Source organism: Marmota marmota, unplaced genomic scaffold (genome assembly GCF_001458135.2).
Source record: "Marmota marmota marmota unplaced genomic scaffold, marMar, whole genome shotgun sequence".
Lineage (NCBI taxonomy): Eukaryota > Metazoa > Chordata > Mammalia > Rodentia > Sciuridae > Marmota > Marmota marmota.
The window spans coordinates 9,913,676-9,933,146 of record NW_026000205.1 but is presented as its reverse complement, the minus strand read 5'-3'; the positions used below and the strand labels follow the sequence as shown (position 1 = coordinate 9,933,146).

The 19,471-nt window shown below is 35.5% G+C and overlaps 1 long non-coding RNA gene and 1 pseudogene across 1 annotated transcript in view; one reads left to right on the top strand and one right to left on the bottom strand.

Moving 5' to 3' along the window:
- Window positions 1-19,471, top strand: part of LOC107151762 — a 59,447-nt pseudogene that overhangs the window by 2,963 nt on the left and 37,013 nt on the right.
- Window positions 16,949-19,471, bottom strand: part of LOC125612629 — a 55,960-nt gene continuing 53,437 nt past the window's right edge. Inside the window, exon 8 of the long non-coding RNA XR_007343117.1 lies at window positions 16,949-17,069. This is a non-coding gene — a long non-coding RNA (uncharacterized LOC125612629). The remainder of the gene's footprint in view (window positions 17,070-19,471) is intronic.

The following is a 19,471-nucleotide window of genomic DNA, read 5'->3' as shown; positions in this document are numbered from 1 at the left end:
CTCTATATATATATATATATATATATATATATATATATATATATATATAAATAATATAAAATATAAAATATTTTTCTTTTTCAATTGTATTTGGGCACAATATCTTTTATTTATTTATTTTTATGTGGTGCTGTGGATTGAACCTAGGGCCTCACACATGTTAGACGAGCTCTATATCACTGAGCACCAGCCCCAGCCCTGTTTGTTAATTGGTGAGTTATAGTTACATATAAAATTAGAATGAACTGTGATACATTCATGTATACATATAGCATAATTTGGTCAGTATTATTCCCCAGTTCTTCCCCTTTGCCTTCCTTTCTCCCTTACTTGGTCTCCTACTAATTCTCCACTGCTTTCCCTTATATTCCCCACACTTTTAAAAATTCCTTTTTTCCCCACTAGCTTCCGCATGAGAGAAAACATTCAACACTTGACTTTCTAAGTCTGACATATGTCACTTAGCATGATATTTTCCAGTTCCATTGATTTACTAGCAAAGGACGTAATTTCACTTTTTTTTTAATTTTTATTTTTTTAGTTGTAGTTGGACACAATACCTTTATTTTATTTATTTTTATGTGGTGTTAAGGATCTAACCCAGAGCCTCGCATGTGCTAGGCGAGCGCTCTACTGCTGAGCCACAACCCCAGCCCCCCTCCCCATTTCACTCTTCTTTATGGCTAAGAAGAATGCCATTGTTTATATACGCCACATTTTCTTTATCCATTCATCTATTGATGGGCACTTAGGCTGGTTTCATAACTTGTCTATTGTGGATTGTGCTGCTATACACATTGCTTTGTAGGTATCTCTATAGTATGCTGATTTTAGATCTTTTAGATAAATACCAAGGAATGGGGAAGCTGTGTCATATGGTGATTCTATTCCTAGTCATTCCTAGTCAGTTTATTCCTAGTCTATACTGTTTTCCAAATTGGTTGTACTGATTTTAGTCCCACCAACAATGTATAAGTTTAGCTTGTTCCCTACATTCCTGTCTGCAATTACTGTTGTTTGTATTCTTGATGATTGCCATTCTGACTAGGGTGAAATGAAATCTCAGTGTAGTTTTGATATACATCTCCTTGATTGCTAAGGATGTTGAACATATTTTCCTATACCTGTTGGCCATTTGTATTTCTGTTGAGTTCTCTTTAGATATATCACCCATTTATCCATTTAGTATTCTTAGTGGTAAGTATTTTGAGTTCTGTATGTATTCTGGTTATTAATCCCATCAGATGACTACCTGACAATGATTTTCCTCCATTCTGTAAGATCTCTTCACATTCTTAATTATTTCCTTCATTTTGCAGAAGCTTTTTAATGTAATACTATTCCACTGATAACTTCTTGAGCTTTAGGGGTCTGAGGAAGTCAGTTCCTATGCCAGTATGTTGGAATGTTGTTCATATATTTTCTTCCAGGAGTTTCATTGTTTCAGGTTTCTGATCCTCTTTGGGTTGATTTTTCATGATAGAATCTAGTTTCATGCTTCTACATATGGCTATCCAATTTTTACAGTACCATTTGTGAAACAGGCTATCTTTTTCTGCAGCTTATGCTTTTGGCACCTGGCAAGGATCAGATGACTATGTTTATGTGTATTTGTCTCTATGTCTTCTAGTTTATTATGTTGGTATTCATATATGGTTTTAATTCAATACCATGCTGATTTTATGACTATAGGCATGTAGTACATTTTGAGATCAGGTGTTGTGATACCTGTATCCTCACTTTCTTAAAAAATATTTTTTAGTTGTTGATATACCTTTATTTTTTATTTATTTATATGTGGTGCTGAGGATCGAACCCAGTGTCTCACACATGCTAGGCAAGTGCTCTGCCATTGAGCCACAACCCCAGATCCTGTATCCTCACTCTTGTTGGTCATAATGGCTTTGGTTTGTCTTGCTCTTTTATTTTTACATATTATTTTTTTAATATAATCAAAATGGCCATATTACCAAAAGCAATTTATGGATTCAATGCAATTTCTATCAAAATACCAATGGTATTTTTCACAAAACTAGTAAAAAAAAATAGTAAAACTAGTAAAAATAGTTTTTTACTAGTTTTTTTTTACTTATTATATTATATTTTTAATATAATCAAAATGGCATTATTACCAAAAGCAATTTATGGATTCAGTGCAATTTCTATCAAAATACCAATGGTATTTTTCACAAAACTAGTAAAAAAAAAAAAAACTAGTAAAACTAGTAAAAATAGTTTTTTACTAGTTTCTTTTTTACTAGTTTTGTGAAAAATACCATTTTGATTATATTAATTCTGCCTGTTTATGAATGGTAGTCTTTCCATACTCTAAGTCTTTTTCAATTTCTATATTCAGTGTTTTATAATTTTCATTCTAGAGGTCTTTACAACCTCAGTTGGATTTATTCCAAAGGTTTTAAAAATTCTGTTGTGAATGGAATAGTTTTCTTTCTTTCTTTCTAATTATTAGAATATGGGAGAACTAATTTTTGGGTGTTGATCTTATATCTTGCAACTGTGTTTAAATTGATTATTAGCTCTAGAAGTCTTCTGGGATTTTTTGGGTCTTCTAAATAGTATCAGCAAAGAGGAGTAGTTTGGCTTCTTTTCTTGTTTTTGTCCCTTTTATTTCCTTCTCTTGCCTGGTTGTTCTGGCTAAAGTTTCAAGAAATATTTTGAATAGGAGTGGTGAGAACAGACATCCTCATCGTGGTCCTGATTTTGGAGGAAATGCTGTCAGGATTTTTAAAATATTATTCTTAGTTGTAGATAGACAAAATACCTTTATTTTATTTATTTATTTTTATGTGGTGCGAGGATCGAACCTAGTGCCTCATGCATGCTAGGCAAGCCCTCTACCACTGATCCACAACCCCAATCCTACTTTCAGTTTTTCTCTGTTCAAAATGATGTTTGTTGACTATGGGTTTGTCTGTGTATATAGCCTTTGGGCTGTTTATGTACATTCCTTCTACACCTCATTTCTTCAGTATTTTTTCTTAAAAATTCAGTGTTTTTTCTTTATTTTTTACTTCTATTATTATTAGAATTATTATTTTGGTGGTGCTGGGGATTGAACCCCGGGCCTTGTGCATGCAAGGTAAGGTAAGCACTCTACTAACTGAGCTATATCCCCAGTCCCCCTCTTCAGTGTTTTTAATATGAATAGGTGCTGGATTTTGTCAAAGGCTTTTTATTCATCGATTCAATAATCATATAACTTTATTCTTAATTCTATTTGAGTGATGAATTACATGTATTCATTTACATATATTAAACCTTGAATCCATAGAACGAAACCAACTTGACCATGGTATATAACCTTCTTAATGTGTTTTTGGACATGCTAATGTTTTATTAAGGATTTTTGCATCTATGTTCATCAGGGATATTGGTCTTGGTTTTTTTTTAATGTTTTTTTTTAGTTGTCAATGAACCTTTATTTTATTTATATTCAGTGCTGAGGATTGAACCCAGTACTTCACACATGCTAGCCACACTGAGCCACAACCACTGAGCCACAACCCAGGCCTGTCTTAGTTTTCTTTCTTTATTGTGTCTTTATCTAGTTTTGTTGTTAGGATGTTATTAGCTTCATTGAATGACTTTGGGTCTCTTCACCCACTTTTTATTTCATGGGACAATTTCAAGAGGATTGGTATCAGTTCTCCTTAAAAGATCTGGTAGGGGGCTGGGGATGTGGCTCAAGCAGTAGCTCCCCTAGCATGGGTGTGGCGCGGGTTCGATCCTCAGCACCATATATAAACAAAGATGTTGTGTCTGCCTAAAACTAAAATGTAAATAAAATATTAAAAAAAAAAAGATCTGGTAGAATTCAGGTGAGAATCTTCCTGGTCCTTGACTTTATTTTGTTGGAAGAGTTTTTTTTTTTTTAATAAAAAAAATATTTAGTTGTACACAATACCTTTGTTTTTATTTATTTATTTTTTTTTATGTGGTGCTGAGGATCGAACTCAGTGCCTCATACCTGTGAGGCAAGTGCTCTAGCACTGAGCCCCAGCCCCAACTGTTTTGGGAGACTTTTTAATTACTACTATAATCCTGTTGATTTGATGTTGATCTGTATAGGTTTTCTATATCCTTTGGGTTCACTTTGGTTACATCATAAGTTTTTATAAATTTGTCAATATCTAGATTTTCCAATTTATTGAAATATGAGTTTTCAAAATAGTTTCTTATGATCTTCTGGATTTCAGCAATATCTGTGGTAATATCTCCTTTTTCATCTCTAATTTTGTTAATTTTCTCTCTTTTGCCTAGTTTGGCTAAGGGCTTGTTAATCTTTTTTTTTTTTTAAGAGAGAGAGAATTTTAATATTTATTTTTTAGTTTTTCGGCAGACACAACATGTTTGTTTGTATGTGGTGCTGAGGATTGAACCTGGGCCACACGCATGCCAGGCGAGCACGCTACCGCTTGAGCCACATCCCCAGCCCTGTTAATCTTTATTTTTTCAAAGAACCAACTTTTTTGTTTCATTGATTTCCCCTCCCACTGACAATTTCATTAATTTTAACTCAGATCTTAATTGTTTTCTGTCTTACTACTAGTTTTGGAATTAGTTTTTTCCTGCTTTTCTTAGGGCTTGAGATGTGACATTAGATTGATTATTTGGGAATCTTTCTTTTTAATATAGGCATTTACTACTGTAAGCTTTCCTCTTAGAACTGCCTTCTAGTACCCCAGAGATTTAGGTATGTTGTATCACTATTCTCATTTGGTTCTAGGAATTTTAAAATTTTCCTGTACATTTTTCTAATCCATTTCTGATTTAAAAGAGCATTATTCAATCTCTGTGTGTTTATGTGGTTTCTATAATTCTTGTTGTTGATTTCTAATTCATTCCATTATGATCTGTTGAAATGCATTGTATCAGTTTGTTTATTGTATCTGCTAAGACTTACATTGTGATCTAGAACATGGTCTATGTTGGAAAAGATCCCATGCTTAGAAGATTGTGAATTCAGCTGTTTTTGGATGAAATATTTTATAGATATCTGCTAGGCCCATTTTATTTTAGTACTATTTATGTCAGAATTATCTTTATTAATTTTATGACTGGAGGACCTATCTATTGGTGAGAGGGGTATGTTGAAATCACTCAGTATTACTGTATCAGGTTCTATCTGGAATTTAGTGTCAATGAGTGTTTCATGTCATCAGGTGCAACCAACATTTGAGGCATAAATATTTACTATCATTATATCTTCTTGTTGGATTGTTCTCTTTCTCAGTATTAATGACCTCCTTTGTCTGTTCTGATTAATTTTTGCTTAAAAATCTGTGGGTTTTTTTTTTCAGATATAATAGGTATTCCTGCTTGTTTTCAAACTGTATTTGCATGACATTTCTTTTTTCATTCTTTTACTTTAAGCCTATGGATGTTTTTGCCAATGAGTCTAAACAGCATATAGTTGGATCTTGTTTTTTAATCCATTCCATTTATCTATGTCTTTTTTTAATTGATTTTATTATTTTTAAAAAATACTCAACAACAGTGGAATGCATTACAATACACATATAGAGCACAATTTTTCATATCTGTTTATATATAAGGAATGTTTAATCTATGTCTTTTAATTAGAGAGTTGAGAAATTTACATTCAGTGTTGTTGGTGTTATTTTGGTACTAGGGATGGAACCCAAAGGTGCATTATCACTGAACCACATCTCTATTCCTTTTTATTTTTTATTTTGAGGCAGAATCTAAGTTGCTGAGGCTGGCCTTGAACTTGTGATTCTCCTATCTCAGCTTCCCACATCACTGGGATTACAGGAATGTGCCACTTGTGCCCATCTCAATCAGTGTTATTATGGATAAGTGTTTGTTATGTTGTATCATATTATGTGTCTTTTATGTTTAATTCATTCTTAATTTCATTTATTTGATTGCTCTTCTAGAGAACATTTATTTGGGAGCTTTGGGCATGTTTTGAGTTCTTCTGTGTGTAGTATACCTTTAACTACTTTTTTTAGTGCTCTTTTAGTGGTTGTGAATTCTTTTTTTTTTTTTTAGTTAGAGATGGACATGATACCTTAATTTTATTTAAGTGGTGCTGAGGATTGAACCCAGTGTCCCATGCATGTGAGGCAAGTGCTATACCACTGAGCCACACCCCAACCCTCTTTTGGTTTACTTTATCATGAAAAGTTTTTATTTCTTCTTCACTTTTGAAAGATGGCTTTGCTGGATATAGCAGTCTTTGCTGGCAATTGTTTTCTTTCAGAACTTTGAATATCTCATTCCAAGTCATCCTTTATTTTACAGTCTGAGTTGAGAAGTCAAAAGTAAGCCTTAACAGAGGAAGAGGAATTCATGCCTACAGATGCACAAATTTACCTCTAAATGTGAACTGATGTTTTTTACTTACAGCTTTTAATATTCTTTTCTTATTCTCTGTGTTAGGCATTTTGATTGTGATGTGTCTTGGAGAAGTTCTTTTTTGATCTTGTCTATCCAGGGTTCTATGTAGATGTCCATCTCATTTTTATAGTTTGGAAAAAAATGTGTTGTTTCACAAAGATTATTTTTTCAAAAAATTTAAATTGTTTTAATTAGTTATACATAATAGTAGAGTGCATTTATGCACTTTGTTATATCATACATAGATGGGATATAATTTCTCATTTTTCTGAGTGTACATGTTGCAGAATCATATTGATCATGTAGTCACATATATACATACAGTAATAATGTTTGTTTCATTCTACTATCTTTCCTATGCCCACATTCCATCACTTCTCTCTGCCTATCTAAGGTAATGTTATTCTTCCCTAGTGCCCCTTGCCTTATTGTGAATTAACATCTGCATAGTAGAGAAAACATTCAGCCTTTGGTTTTGTGGGATTGGCTATTTTGCTTAACCTGATATTCTCCAACTCCAACCATTTACTGGAAAATGCCATAATTTTACTCTAGAGAAGATTCTTAATGCCATTAAATAGTATCTTTATCCTCTCTTCTATCCCAATTACATGTAAGTATTGTCTCTTGATGTTTTTCCCAGAGTTCTTTGTATATTCTAATAGTGATTTTTATTTTTTTCCTTTATTCAATATCAAGTATTCAAATTCATATACTGTTTTCAATGTCTGAAGTTCTGTTTTCTACATAGTACAGTTTGTTGGTGATACTTTCAAATGAATTTTTTGTTTTATCACTGTGTCTTATTTCCAGGAATTCTGATTGTTTTCTTTTTATTAATTCTGTACCAACATGGTCTTTCACACCAAAGGGAGATCAGTAAGTAGAGGTAAGAAGCAAGGGAAGAGAGGCAGGAAGGGAATGAAGAAATACTGGTGAATGCTACCAGCAAATCATATTTTTACATTGTGTACACATATAATATGTAACAATGAATCCCACCATTATGTACAGTCATAAAATGTACCAATAAAAATATGGAAAAAAGATAAAAAAGGTTTTTCATCTCATTTGCTCTCTTAAATCATTCCTTAGATCTTCTTTTAGCTCATCGAACATTTTAATAATCAATTTTTATAGTGTCTTTTGAATTTCATCTACTTCGTTTCTGCAGGTTCCTTTGTTAGAGGATTTTAAAGTTTGGGGGGCATACTTATTTGCCTGTGGTCTTATGTTTTCAGAGGTCTTCAACTTGCTGTAGATAAGAATTCCTGCATCCTTTGATGTGTATTTGTCTTTTTTGGTAATAAGTCTTGTGTTTTTGGTATATTTTAACTTCAGCACCTAAGCTCCTTATAATCTGAGTGTTGATTTCAACCTCCAAAGTTGGTCAGTTTGCCGCTGTAGAACCGCTGCAATACTCTGGGTTCCTCTTAGCTATCATCTTGGGAATTCTGTTTTGTTGTATGAGTAGTTGTCTAGGAGTGGGACTTGAGGTCCCCCTCTAGCTCTTCCTACATGGGGGCTTGGTCATTAAGTGGGGTTTTTGTCTCCCTTATCCTATGTGTTAATGTATTATTGGAGCTTCAATGAGGCTAGTTCGTACATGGAGTAAGATTCATTGTCACTTGGCTGAGATGTGGGTGTAGCTCAGCAGCAGGGTCTCTACCCTATGAACTTGTAATGTCCCAATTACTTCCAGCCCTCTTAGCACAAAGGGAAGCAAGCAATAGCAGTAACAGAGTAACCGTTATCCAGTTAAAATAAATGTTGGGTGTCTACTATAATATCTCTAAAACTAACTGCCAAACAAAAGGTTATGGTGGAGGTTAGCATTTAGGATTGTCCACAACAGTAAGCGGTCACAACTAGATGTGGCATTAAATAGCAGGTGTGATCTATGCCGTCCACAGTATTAATACAACAACACCATGAGGGGTGGGAGGCCGGAATTATATATACTAAATAGTTCTAAAACATAGTAAAATTATGGTTCCTTAAGTGAAAAGAAAATGAAATAGGAAAACAAGAGAAAGTTTGAAATATTTAAAAAGTGAACAGAGGGGAAGTCAGAGAACAGCTGATAGCTAAAACAGAAAAAGAGGAAACAATACAATTTGACTATTAGGGAAGAAAAGGAAAAAGTAACAAGAGAAACAAAAACAAAGGTAAGAACACTTAAAAGAAAATCAAAACAAACCCACTAAAAAAAACCCCCTATCATTCCAAAGTCAAAATAACAAACAATTGAAAAATGATAAAATAAAATTATATGAAAACCAATCAATACAGCAAGAACACACACAGAATTTTAAAAAAGAAAACATAGGAATATAATTCTTTTTTCTTTTTAGTTGTAGATGGACACAATACCTTTATTGAGGATTGAACCCAGTGCCTCACACATGCTAGGCAAGCACTCTACAACTAAGCTCCCAGCCCAGAATATAATTCTTTTTTTTTTAATTTAATATCTTTATTTATTTATTTATTTGTGGTGCTGAGGATCTAACCCAGGGTTTCACCATGCTAGGTGAGTGCTCTACCGCTGAGCCACAATCCCAGCCCCCAGAATATAATTCTTAATGAAAAATGAAGGACTTGTTTCTGCTGTGGTCAAAACTGTTGACAAGGACAGATGTTCACTGTGTATGCTGTTGTGCCCTTCTTGCTGTTTCTTTTTGGGGTCTGTATCCCTATTTCAAGGACTGGGTGTTATTAAATCTGACTTGTTGTGTTTCTCACCAAACTTCCAGCTGGTGTGGCCTGGACCAAAGCTGGTTGTAGTAGCTCTCAGCTTCTTGTCTCACAGCATAAGATGGGACATACTAGGGAATTGGAGTTTTTTCAGGACTGTGTCAGTGTGCTCCCAGAGCAGGGCTAATGCAGATTTCTAAATGAAAAATTCCAGCTGCTGGGATTTAGTTTGGAACATCCTTTGGAACTTTGTAGGGTGGTATTTACTCCAGAGATTAGATCCCACCCCCTGTTACTGGGAAGATGCCAATGTCTGGATGTCTGGGTCTCAGGGACCTTCTGAGGTGCATAGTGAGGGATCTAAACCCTATTCCACTGTCATGGATGTGAACTTCCCAGGAACAGACCTGGAGGGTAAACATGGCCTGCCTGACCAATTTCTGACCTTACCCCATTCTGAATGAGTGGCTATCAGCAAAGGAAACACCAGCCTCTCTCCCCTCAGTAATCCCAGTCTGGATTCCCCTGGGCACAGTCCTTTCTGTGCCTGTATCAATCACACTGGGCACACTCTGGACTCCATGGCAGACGTTTGCTGGGATAGGCTGGCAACATTATTATGAACTGCCCCCCTGCCGTTGCCAAGAGTTGCCATGAGGTGTCTTCAGAATGACTCACACCTCAGTTCTGCTTGCCAGCCAAGAGATTCAGAGTACTTTTCAATCAGCTTGCATACTGTCTTGGGTCAATTAAGATCAGCCTCCCTGTCTGTTCCACAGGAGCTCTCATGGCAGATATATTCAGAGTGCTTTTTTCTTTTTCTGCCTGTGTTACCCCTCTTTTCTGCAGTGAACAGACATAGTTGCCAAAGCTAGCACATCTCTAAAACTTCATTTTCTGTGTTCAATGATTCTGAATTTCTGAGTTGCTATGATAATTTTACTGTCCACTGTTGAAATCCAGTGAATTCTGTCTATCACCCACCTTGCTGAGAAGCAGTATTCTCAATATTTAAATCTCAAGCCACAGAGAGACTGGAAAGTGCGCCCTTCTTCTAATTCACCATCTTCCAAGTACTTCTAGGCAATAAATTTGCTGTGTTGTGATTTTTGAAATTTGGCATTTAATGATGTTTCTTGTCGTGATCTAATATATACTCAGTCTGCAATTACTTAATAGTTTTGCACTTGTTTGTAATGGATTGAGATGTGTATTAAAATCCTGTATGACTGACGAAACTTACCTGTAACTTATGCTTTAGGAAAGTTTGGGGTTTTTTTTTGTTTTTTTTTTTTTTGGCTTGCTTGCTTGATTTTGTAACGCTGAGTATCCAGCTTAGGGTGCTGTGCATGGGAGAAAAGCAATCAGCTACAACTTCAGTCTGAAATGTGTATCTTTGTTAATTGATATATAGACATTATGTTTATTATATATTTTTTGTGAATTGGAGGCTACAGATTTAGCATCTTTAAGATCATAACTCCTGCTTATGCCATATATATATATATATATATATATATATTTCTCCTCCCCAAATTTTATTAGAGTTTATCATGTGTATAGACAAGTCTGTACATGATAATGCAATCAAACAACCAATACAATCACAACTGTATGGCTTAAATGAAGGACCACAAGGGAAAGTACCCAGGTCCAGTAATAAAAACATTACCTGAAACCTAAGCCCCTTTGGAGCTTCTCTGCAACCTATAGTTCCCTCAACGTAACCACCATACATCAGTTGTCTCTGTTTGAACTGGAATCATGAAATATATGTACCCTGTTATGTTGGTTCTTTTGCTCAACTTTATGTTTGTGAGAACCATCCAGATTACTGTTTGTAGAAATATTTCAGGTTATCCTCATTGCTAAATAGTATTTCAGTACATGAATATATCACTTGTATGTGTCCATTTTACTCTTGACAGACATTTGGATTGTTTCTTTGGGCTATCATGAATAGTGATGCTATGAGCCTTCTTGAACTTGCTGCTTTGTCTTCATATGGTTGTTTGGTAATATATTAGGGGAGCAGTTGGTGTGTCAGAGAATGTGAGTCTACATAAGCAGTTACTGTTGAGTTTTCCACAATGGCTGAAAAAGTTATGAGACTCATTAACAATTTTTACAAGTTCCAGCTGCTCCACCTACCTTCTTCTTAATACATGGTGTCGTCAGACAGTAAAATATGGTGGGGTAATGGTAAGGCATTGTGGTTTTCCTGATGACTAGTGAAGTGGAATGTCTTTATTTTGATGTCTGTTGGCCATGTGGACATCTTCCTTTGGGCAAGGCCAGGCCAAATCCTTAGCCCAATTTTGAGGAGTTTGTCTTTTTATTGTTGTTTCTTAGGCATTTTTTATGTAATCTGAATGTGAGTCCTTTGTCACTTCTGTGTATGCAGATACCTCTGAGGCAGTGGTTTGTATTTTCACTTACCCTGTTCTCATGAATGGAAACTGCTTTTAAATATCTCATTATTTTTCCCTTCTGGGTGTGATGGCACATCCCTGTGACTTGGGAGGCTGAGGCAGGAGGATCCAAGTTCAAAACCAGCCTCAGCAACTTAGCAAGGCCCTAAGAAACTTAAGGAGATAATGTCTCAAAATAAAGGACTAGGGATAGGGCTCAGTGTAAAGCATATCTGGGTTCAATTCCTGTTTAAAAAAAAAAGAAAAAGGAAAGAAATCAATCCTGCTGTCAGGTTTTTTTGTGTCTTTTTTGTGCCTTTTATGTGTGTGTGCTGTGCCTGGGAATCAAACTCCCATCTAGGCATGCACTCTACCACTGAACTATACCCCAGCCCTGCCTTGTATGGTATAACCTAGCCACCTGAACATTATTTTTATTATGATATATCTTACCTATCCTCAACTACTATGTTTAGAGGAAACTCTCATCTATGAATGTGATAAATTCCTTCATTCATTTGTCTTCATTGACTTTCATGATATTATTTGTAGTAGTTAATGTAGATATTGGTAGTATGTTAAAAAAGAATATTAGATATTGCCTCTTAATTTCTTTGTTCCTTTTTTAAAAAAATCTGTGTGTGTGTGTGTGTGTGTGCGCGCGTGTTAGGGATGGAAACCAGGAACCCTCTACCACTGAACTACATCCCCAGACCTTTGTATTTTTTGAGTCAGGATCTCACTAAGTTGCCTAGGCTGGCCTCAAACTTACGATTCTCCTACCTCAGCCTTCAGAATAGCTGGGATTATAGGTTTATGCTTGGTACCTTAATTTTGATTTCATCTTTAGTGTGTCTGCTTATTTATGTGTACATTGGATGTGCTCTGATTTTGCTTTTTTTAAAAAATCCCTTTTCTTGTTAGACATATAGGTAGTGAATGCAGCAAAATCTATGATATTTTTCAACCTTTGTACTCCTTGTAGTGTATTATTTGCAGAAAGGAACGAAGGAAGAATATGTTGCCTATTTTCTCTTTTATTTTTGAATTCACTCTTTCCAGCTGCCCATGCTGACAAGATGATCTGGGTTCAAAAGAGTTGGCTGAACATTAGTCTAAGAAAATGGCAAAGAGATCACGCAACACATGGACATGAGTTTCTCAGGTCAAGGGTGGGACTGCTCTGTGACCTCAAGGGTCCTCTTCCATGCTGGAAGGCAAGAGAGTGTGCACCCGGAATCTATTTTATAGGGGGACACACAAAGGAGCTTCAATGGAATGTTCCTCACCAAATAAGGCAGGGGATAGGGTTTCAAATGGGGGATGTCCAATCCCATTGGGTAATGCCCAAGTCCAGGGCTAGAGCAAACTTCTTTGCCAAATTTAAGTGGAGACCACTTGTTTCGCACAGTGCGTGGCTTGCGATGCCAGATCAAACATCCCCATTACTCAAGGCTGAGAAAGGATGCTTAGTCCATGGGCAGGGTAGCTCCCACATTCTACTAACTCCCACCTATAGTCTAGCCATGGCTTTGTCACCTTTTCTGGGATTATGTATTTGATTATGTAGTCCATCTTTAGATCTGTGAGATCATCATTTATTATTTATTCATGTTGGACTGGTGGGTGATAATTTTGATCTACTATTTTTTGTGAGAATGTTAACACATTTTCAGACTTTTGAATATCTTTAGAAACAGTACTTCTAATTGTATGTAATTGTTTTTGTTTTTTTTAATGTAAAAAATTTTCCTGTAGCCAGGCACGGTGGCACACACCTGAAATCCCAGCAGCTCAGGAGGCTGAGACAGGAAGATCATGAATTCAGTGAGGCATTAAGCAACAAAGTGAGTCTGTCTACATAAAATACAAAATAGGGCTGGGGATGTGGCTTAGTGGTTGAATACCTCTGAGTTCAATTCCCAGTATGAAAAAAATATGTATCTTGCAATAATGTTACTAATACATTCTCTGAAAGAGTGAACTGGGCAATGATAGATTTTTTTTTTTTTTTTAGGTTTTTCTGCCCAAATTTAGAAGACAGTTTCATTGTAGCCTGACCCTTTAAAATTGCCAGCTCTTATTTGCCATTCAGAACCTAAGTGGATTCAGGAGGACTTCTGCTACTGCCTCTGAGTTCATCTAGTGTCTTCTCTGTTGTTATTGAAGAATATAGTCAAGCTCCCTGCTTATTTTAGGGTCCAGTACTACCTAAATACCAAAATGAGTCAAAGTATAACTCTTAAGAATAAGGGTGCAGAAGTCTTTAAATGTACTAGCAAACCAAATCCAGTAACAAAATGAATTATACAACATGACATTGTCAGACATATCCCAGGAATGGAAGGTTGGTTTAACCTCAAATCAATTAATGTAATGCATCTTATTAATATAATAATAATAAAAAAATCACACAATCTTCTCAATAGACAGAAAAAAGGCATTTAACAAAAGCCAATACCCTTTCATAATAAAAACATTCTATAAACTAGGAATAAAAGGGAATTTCCTGAACATGACACAAAACATCTAGGTATATGCCTAACATCATAATGCTGCAAGCCTAGTGTTTTCCCCCTAAGATCAGGGAGACAAGACAAGGATATCCACTTTTGCTACTTCTATTCAACATTATGGAGGTTTCAGCCAGAGCATGTAGACAAGAAAAAGAAAGAAAGGAATCAAGGTTGGAATACACATAAAAATCATCTCCATTTCCAGATGACATTACATAGAAAATCCTAAAAAATCAAGACACATATACAAGAGAAAAAAAATAGGGGCTGGGGTTGTGGCTCAGAGGTAGAGCGCTTGCCTAGCACATGCAAGGTTCTGGGTTCAATCCTCAGCATCACATAAAAATAAATAAAATAAAGGTATAAAAATATTATTTAAAATAAATAGAACTGAGTTCAGCTAAGCTTGAGGATATAGGATTAATTGTGTCTTTGTACATGTGCAGCAAACAATCCACAAATGAAACTGACCCAGTAATATACTCCAAAAAAAGTACTTTAGAATAAATTTAACAAAAGAACTTAATTTACATTGTGAAAATTCCAAAATAGGTACACAGTGATTTGTCTATGAAAGCTTATAGCCACATTTTTCATAATAGTCAAAGGTTAGAAATGGCTCAAATGTCCATTACTGGAGCAATGGGTAAACAATATGGTCTATCTGTGCAGGAATATTATTAGTAGAAAGTTATATTTAGATGTGCTACAACTAGGATGAACCTTGAAAACATGATAAATCAAAGAAACCACTCATGGGGCTGGGGATGTGGCTCAAGCGGTAGCGCGCTCGCCTGGCATGCGTGCGGCCCGGGTTTGATCCTCAGCACCACATACAAAAAAAAAGATGTTGTGTCCGCCGAAAACTAAAAAATAAATATTAAAAAATTCTCTCTCTCTCTCTCTCTCTAAAAAGAAAAGAAAAGAAAAGAAAAGAAAGAAACCACTCATGAGTCCATGTATTGATTCCATTTGTGTTAAAAGCTATGGGGTGGTTATCAATAGAGAAAAAAAGCTAGATAATTCATTATTTAAGTTTAGGTGGGTAACAGGAGGAATAATAGCTAAAAAAGGTATAGGTTTTCTTTTTGCATTGATGACAATATTCTGAAATTGACTTAGGATGGTTGCACATATATAAAAATACACTAAGAACCATTGAATTGTTCACTCTAAATGGGCTAATTATGTAGTATGGAATTGTACCCCAATAAAGCTGTTAAAAATATAGCCAGCTGTTTTACTAGCTGAATTGCCGTTATATCTATATGCCTCCTTTTAGTACCTCTTTTTTATATCAGTTTTGCTCACATAAACTTCCATTCAGGGTCTGGCCTTCTCCTCATGGCAATGAATATTTCTTGATTTTCTTTGTAGTATGACTGTGACATCTAAAACGTTCTCCTTGTTTTTTTCCACACAGTTTCCAGGAGGACTGGCAGAAACAGAATTAGTTACTCCTTTAAAGTATATCATACGTCTCTCAAATCCCATCTGCTTTCCAGACACAAATATATTTCATTCCAGAGTTTGTTATCCAGTGCCTCACTCTTCTTCAGTATCAGCAAAACACAGACTTAACAGAGAATGGAGTCTACTTCTGTAAGGGCACTACTTGGGTCATCTTTCACCATTTTATAAATTAGAAATTCTGAAATTCAAGCTTTGGGTTCAACAACCCTAAACTATTTTTTTGATGTTTATTTTTCAGTTGTAGGTGGACACAATATTTTTATGTGGTGCTGATAATCGCACCCAATGCCTCTCGCATGGTAGGTGAGCACTTCACCACTAAGCCATAACCCCAGCCCCCTAAACTATTTCTTAATAGTGAATTTGAGCAAGTTACCAATTGCCTAATCTTTTAAATGAGGATAACTGCTCTTAACAGACTGCTTGAGAGTAAAGATTGATCTAGACATGAAGTGACCTTTGATGAGTCTGAGGGAACAGACATGGAGACTTGTAAAGCTATTCTATTTAATTTTATATAGGTTCGATTATTCCATATTTTTAAGTAAACACATACATACACGTATACACACAAATTGCCCAAACATAATATTGTTTATTTGGTATTTTTGTTGTTTTCATTTTAGAGTGGGAATGAATATCAGAATCATGTTCTCATTTTCTCTAAGACATATGTTGTCTTAAAAGGTTGCAAGGATGTGGGCAGAAAGCAGAGAAAGAAGAGAGTGTCAGGACTTGGAGGTTAATGAGAATTGACAGTCCAGTTGAGCCAAGACTTGTACACATGTCTGTTTATGCCTCAGTAAAGACTACTTGGGCTGTGTATATCAGTCATGTCTCTAAATGTCATTCATCCTGGTAAAGTTTATTGTGGCCTATCTTACCTTTAGATTTATGGCCCCTCTTGGATGTTTTGGATGAAAATCAGTTGGTAGGTGCAATAAACTTTGTTGGACATGGAGGAAATAAAAGTTACTGTCATGGAAGTATATAGGACTGCTGTGGGCAGGTACAGTGCACTCCCAATTGGAAAATTCAAATGCCCTTGAGATGATCTTGGGTTTGTATAATTGTAGAGAACACTTGCAAAAAATTAAAATGATGTTATCTCATACCTAGATTGATGTAATGATTTTGGCAATTTTAATTAGATTGAAACTCCATAGTGCTTAAGTAAAATCTCTCTAGTTGGAATAGGGCCAGGATTTTCCCAGACTTCCTCTAACCTTCCTGCAAGGAAGAAAATGGCCTTTCTCATTTCTCCATTCTTTTCCTCTAGCTCTGTTCTCATGGCTGCTTTACCAAGAGAATAATCCAGAGGAGGATTGGTCAACTCTTGGAATTTAAAGTCATAACCCATTTGACTCAAATTGTTTCCAAAATGTAATCATTTATTTCAAAGCATATGAACATTTTTATCACATGTCCTTAAACTAATTACCTGATTCATTCCAAGGTGGTAAATGATGGTTGTCAGACAGTCCCATGCCTTCCCTAGATGTCCCTCTTTTTTTTTTTCCAACCAGTATTCCCAAATTGCCTGACAGGGCATTCAGTATCTACTGGATCCAAATTTTCTGACAGAGCACTGAAAGAGAAGAAATTAATTTTTAAAAAGAGAATAGAAGACACCTTTATCATAAAACTGCAGCTTTAGAAGGAGGAACCAAGTGGTTACAGTGAAGGCACATGAAATTTTTAATTTACTCCATAAATGGGATATTTCAATTAGTTAAAATGGAATTCAGCATTAGTTGGTATTCATTTCAACATATGGCTTTTAGTCAGAAGTATGACAAGACAGAGAATTCATAGAGATCTGGGATCTTGCCAGGAAATCTGAGAGAAACTAGCAGTATTAACAAAACCTGTGCCGATTGTTATCTACTTAGCAGAGAGCCCGAGACCTTACACGTTGTCCACAGGAAATGGTATTCAGTTAGGAAGCATACCTGTAAAGCGTTCTTCCTATTTAAACCAATGGAATTCAACTAAAAGTAGTTTACATAAAACACAAGGAAAGTGAACAGCCCACAAAAACCCCAGCTTTCTTCATATTAAAAATCTGGAGGTAGTGATTGCAGCCTGATGCAGTCTCTCAGTGACATCACAAAGGACTCCTATGACATATAATACTCTAGGCTACCATCCTAGTGCCTTGTATTATATGAAGGTCACTGGATGTTGTGACTGAGCAATAGGAGTTTTGACATCATGAAAGCTCTTGGCCTCAGTCACACTAATATATAATTTTCTCCCATACCACAGGCTGCCAACTCTACTTTTTTGTTCCTTGTATGTCCAGTTCCCTATAGTGCACTTTTCTACCTTTTCCCTTTCCATCAAAAATATTTCATCAGATTTCACCATTAATATTTTTGTTTGTGCTTTTAGCAGTTGTGATGTTCAGGAATGTGGCTGTGGATTTCTCCTAGTGGAAGGGTAATGAATGGGCCTGAAAAACAGGGATATTTACAGACATGTGATGTTGGAGAACTAGAGCCACCTCATCTCACTGGGGAAGATTCAGAATTTGAACTTAGAAATTCTTGCTATAGGGCTGGGGAAATAGCTCAGTTGGTAGAATGGTTGCCTTGCATGCACAAGGCCCTGGGTTCAATACACAGCACCAAAAAATTTTTAAAAAAGAAAGAAAAAGAAAAAAAGATATTCCTGCTATTACTGTGGATTGTTTTTAAATATTTACAGGGCTTTTTTGACCTTTTTTCTGGGGAAATGGTTTGTTTTGTAAAGCAAGCAGTTGCCAAGGTTCAGAAATCCTCTATCATTTTTGTTAGAATTGTGATTAACCAAAGTACCAGCTGGAGATTTGGAACTTTTAGCCATGTGGTCTTTTTTTTTTTTTAATCTGCTGGTTTGGACTGTGCTTTATCAGCCAGACATGTTCTATTTATTCAGGAAAAAGCAAGAACTCAGGATTGTTCGAGGAATGAATTAAGAGGGTCTTAACCAGGTGAGTGTGGGTAAGCATCATCAGGCAGCCATCATAGATAATAGCTCAGCTGCTTAATGAGGCACTAGCACCCCTAGAATATCCAGCTTGAGTATTACGTCCTGACAAAATATCTCTGATAAAGACTTGAAATCCATACATAAACCCTTTTCCAAGAGAACTTTCTCTTTACTTCAGATACCTCTCCATTTCTATACTTTTGTTTTCCCCTCTTATTACAAAGGTTAGATGGATGCTATACTTTTCCTCCAGTGACGTCATATTGTGGATTATTGGGATCAAGTTCCTTCCTATCTTTTTAAAAATTTATTTACAAATTTCTTTGCCCTTTAGTTTTGTGGCCTTAGTTCTAATTTTACCTACTATCTCTTGAATTTTTCTTATTTTATGTTCTTTACTTGCTTGTACATTTTCTTCATCAGTTAATTTATTCTTTGAACTAACATTCACTGATTTTCTAATTTTATTTTAGGTTTAGAAGAATTAACAGAGTATATAATACATTGGCCCATTGGCCCAGATGTTGCACATGCATACAAACCTAAAATATAGTATATAATATTTAATGCAGTTACATAATATTTAATAAAGTTATAAAGCAATAAAAGCATTATTATAATAGTTAAATGATAGTTATGTGAATATAATATGTAATAACTAGATTATGACTTCTAACCTATTTTAATGCACATGTCAAATTCATTGAAACATTCATAGAATTAAAAACTTGGGAATTAATGGGTTAAGAACGTTTTTTTTTATTTTATTTAACTGGAACATGGCTATATATTTCTGCATGATAGGCTCTACATTAAGAAAGAGCTAGCCGGGCTGTTCAGGAGGCTGAGGCAGGAGGATCACGAGTTCAAAGCCAGCCTCAGCAATTTAGTAAGGCACTAAGCAACTCAGTGAGACCATGTCTCTAAATAAAATGCAAAATAGGGCTGGGGATGTGGCTAAGTGGCCAAGTGTCCCTGAGTTCAATCCCCAGTACCAAAAAAAAAAAAAAAAAAATG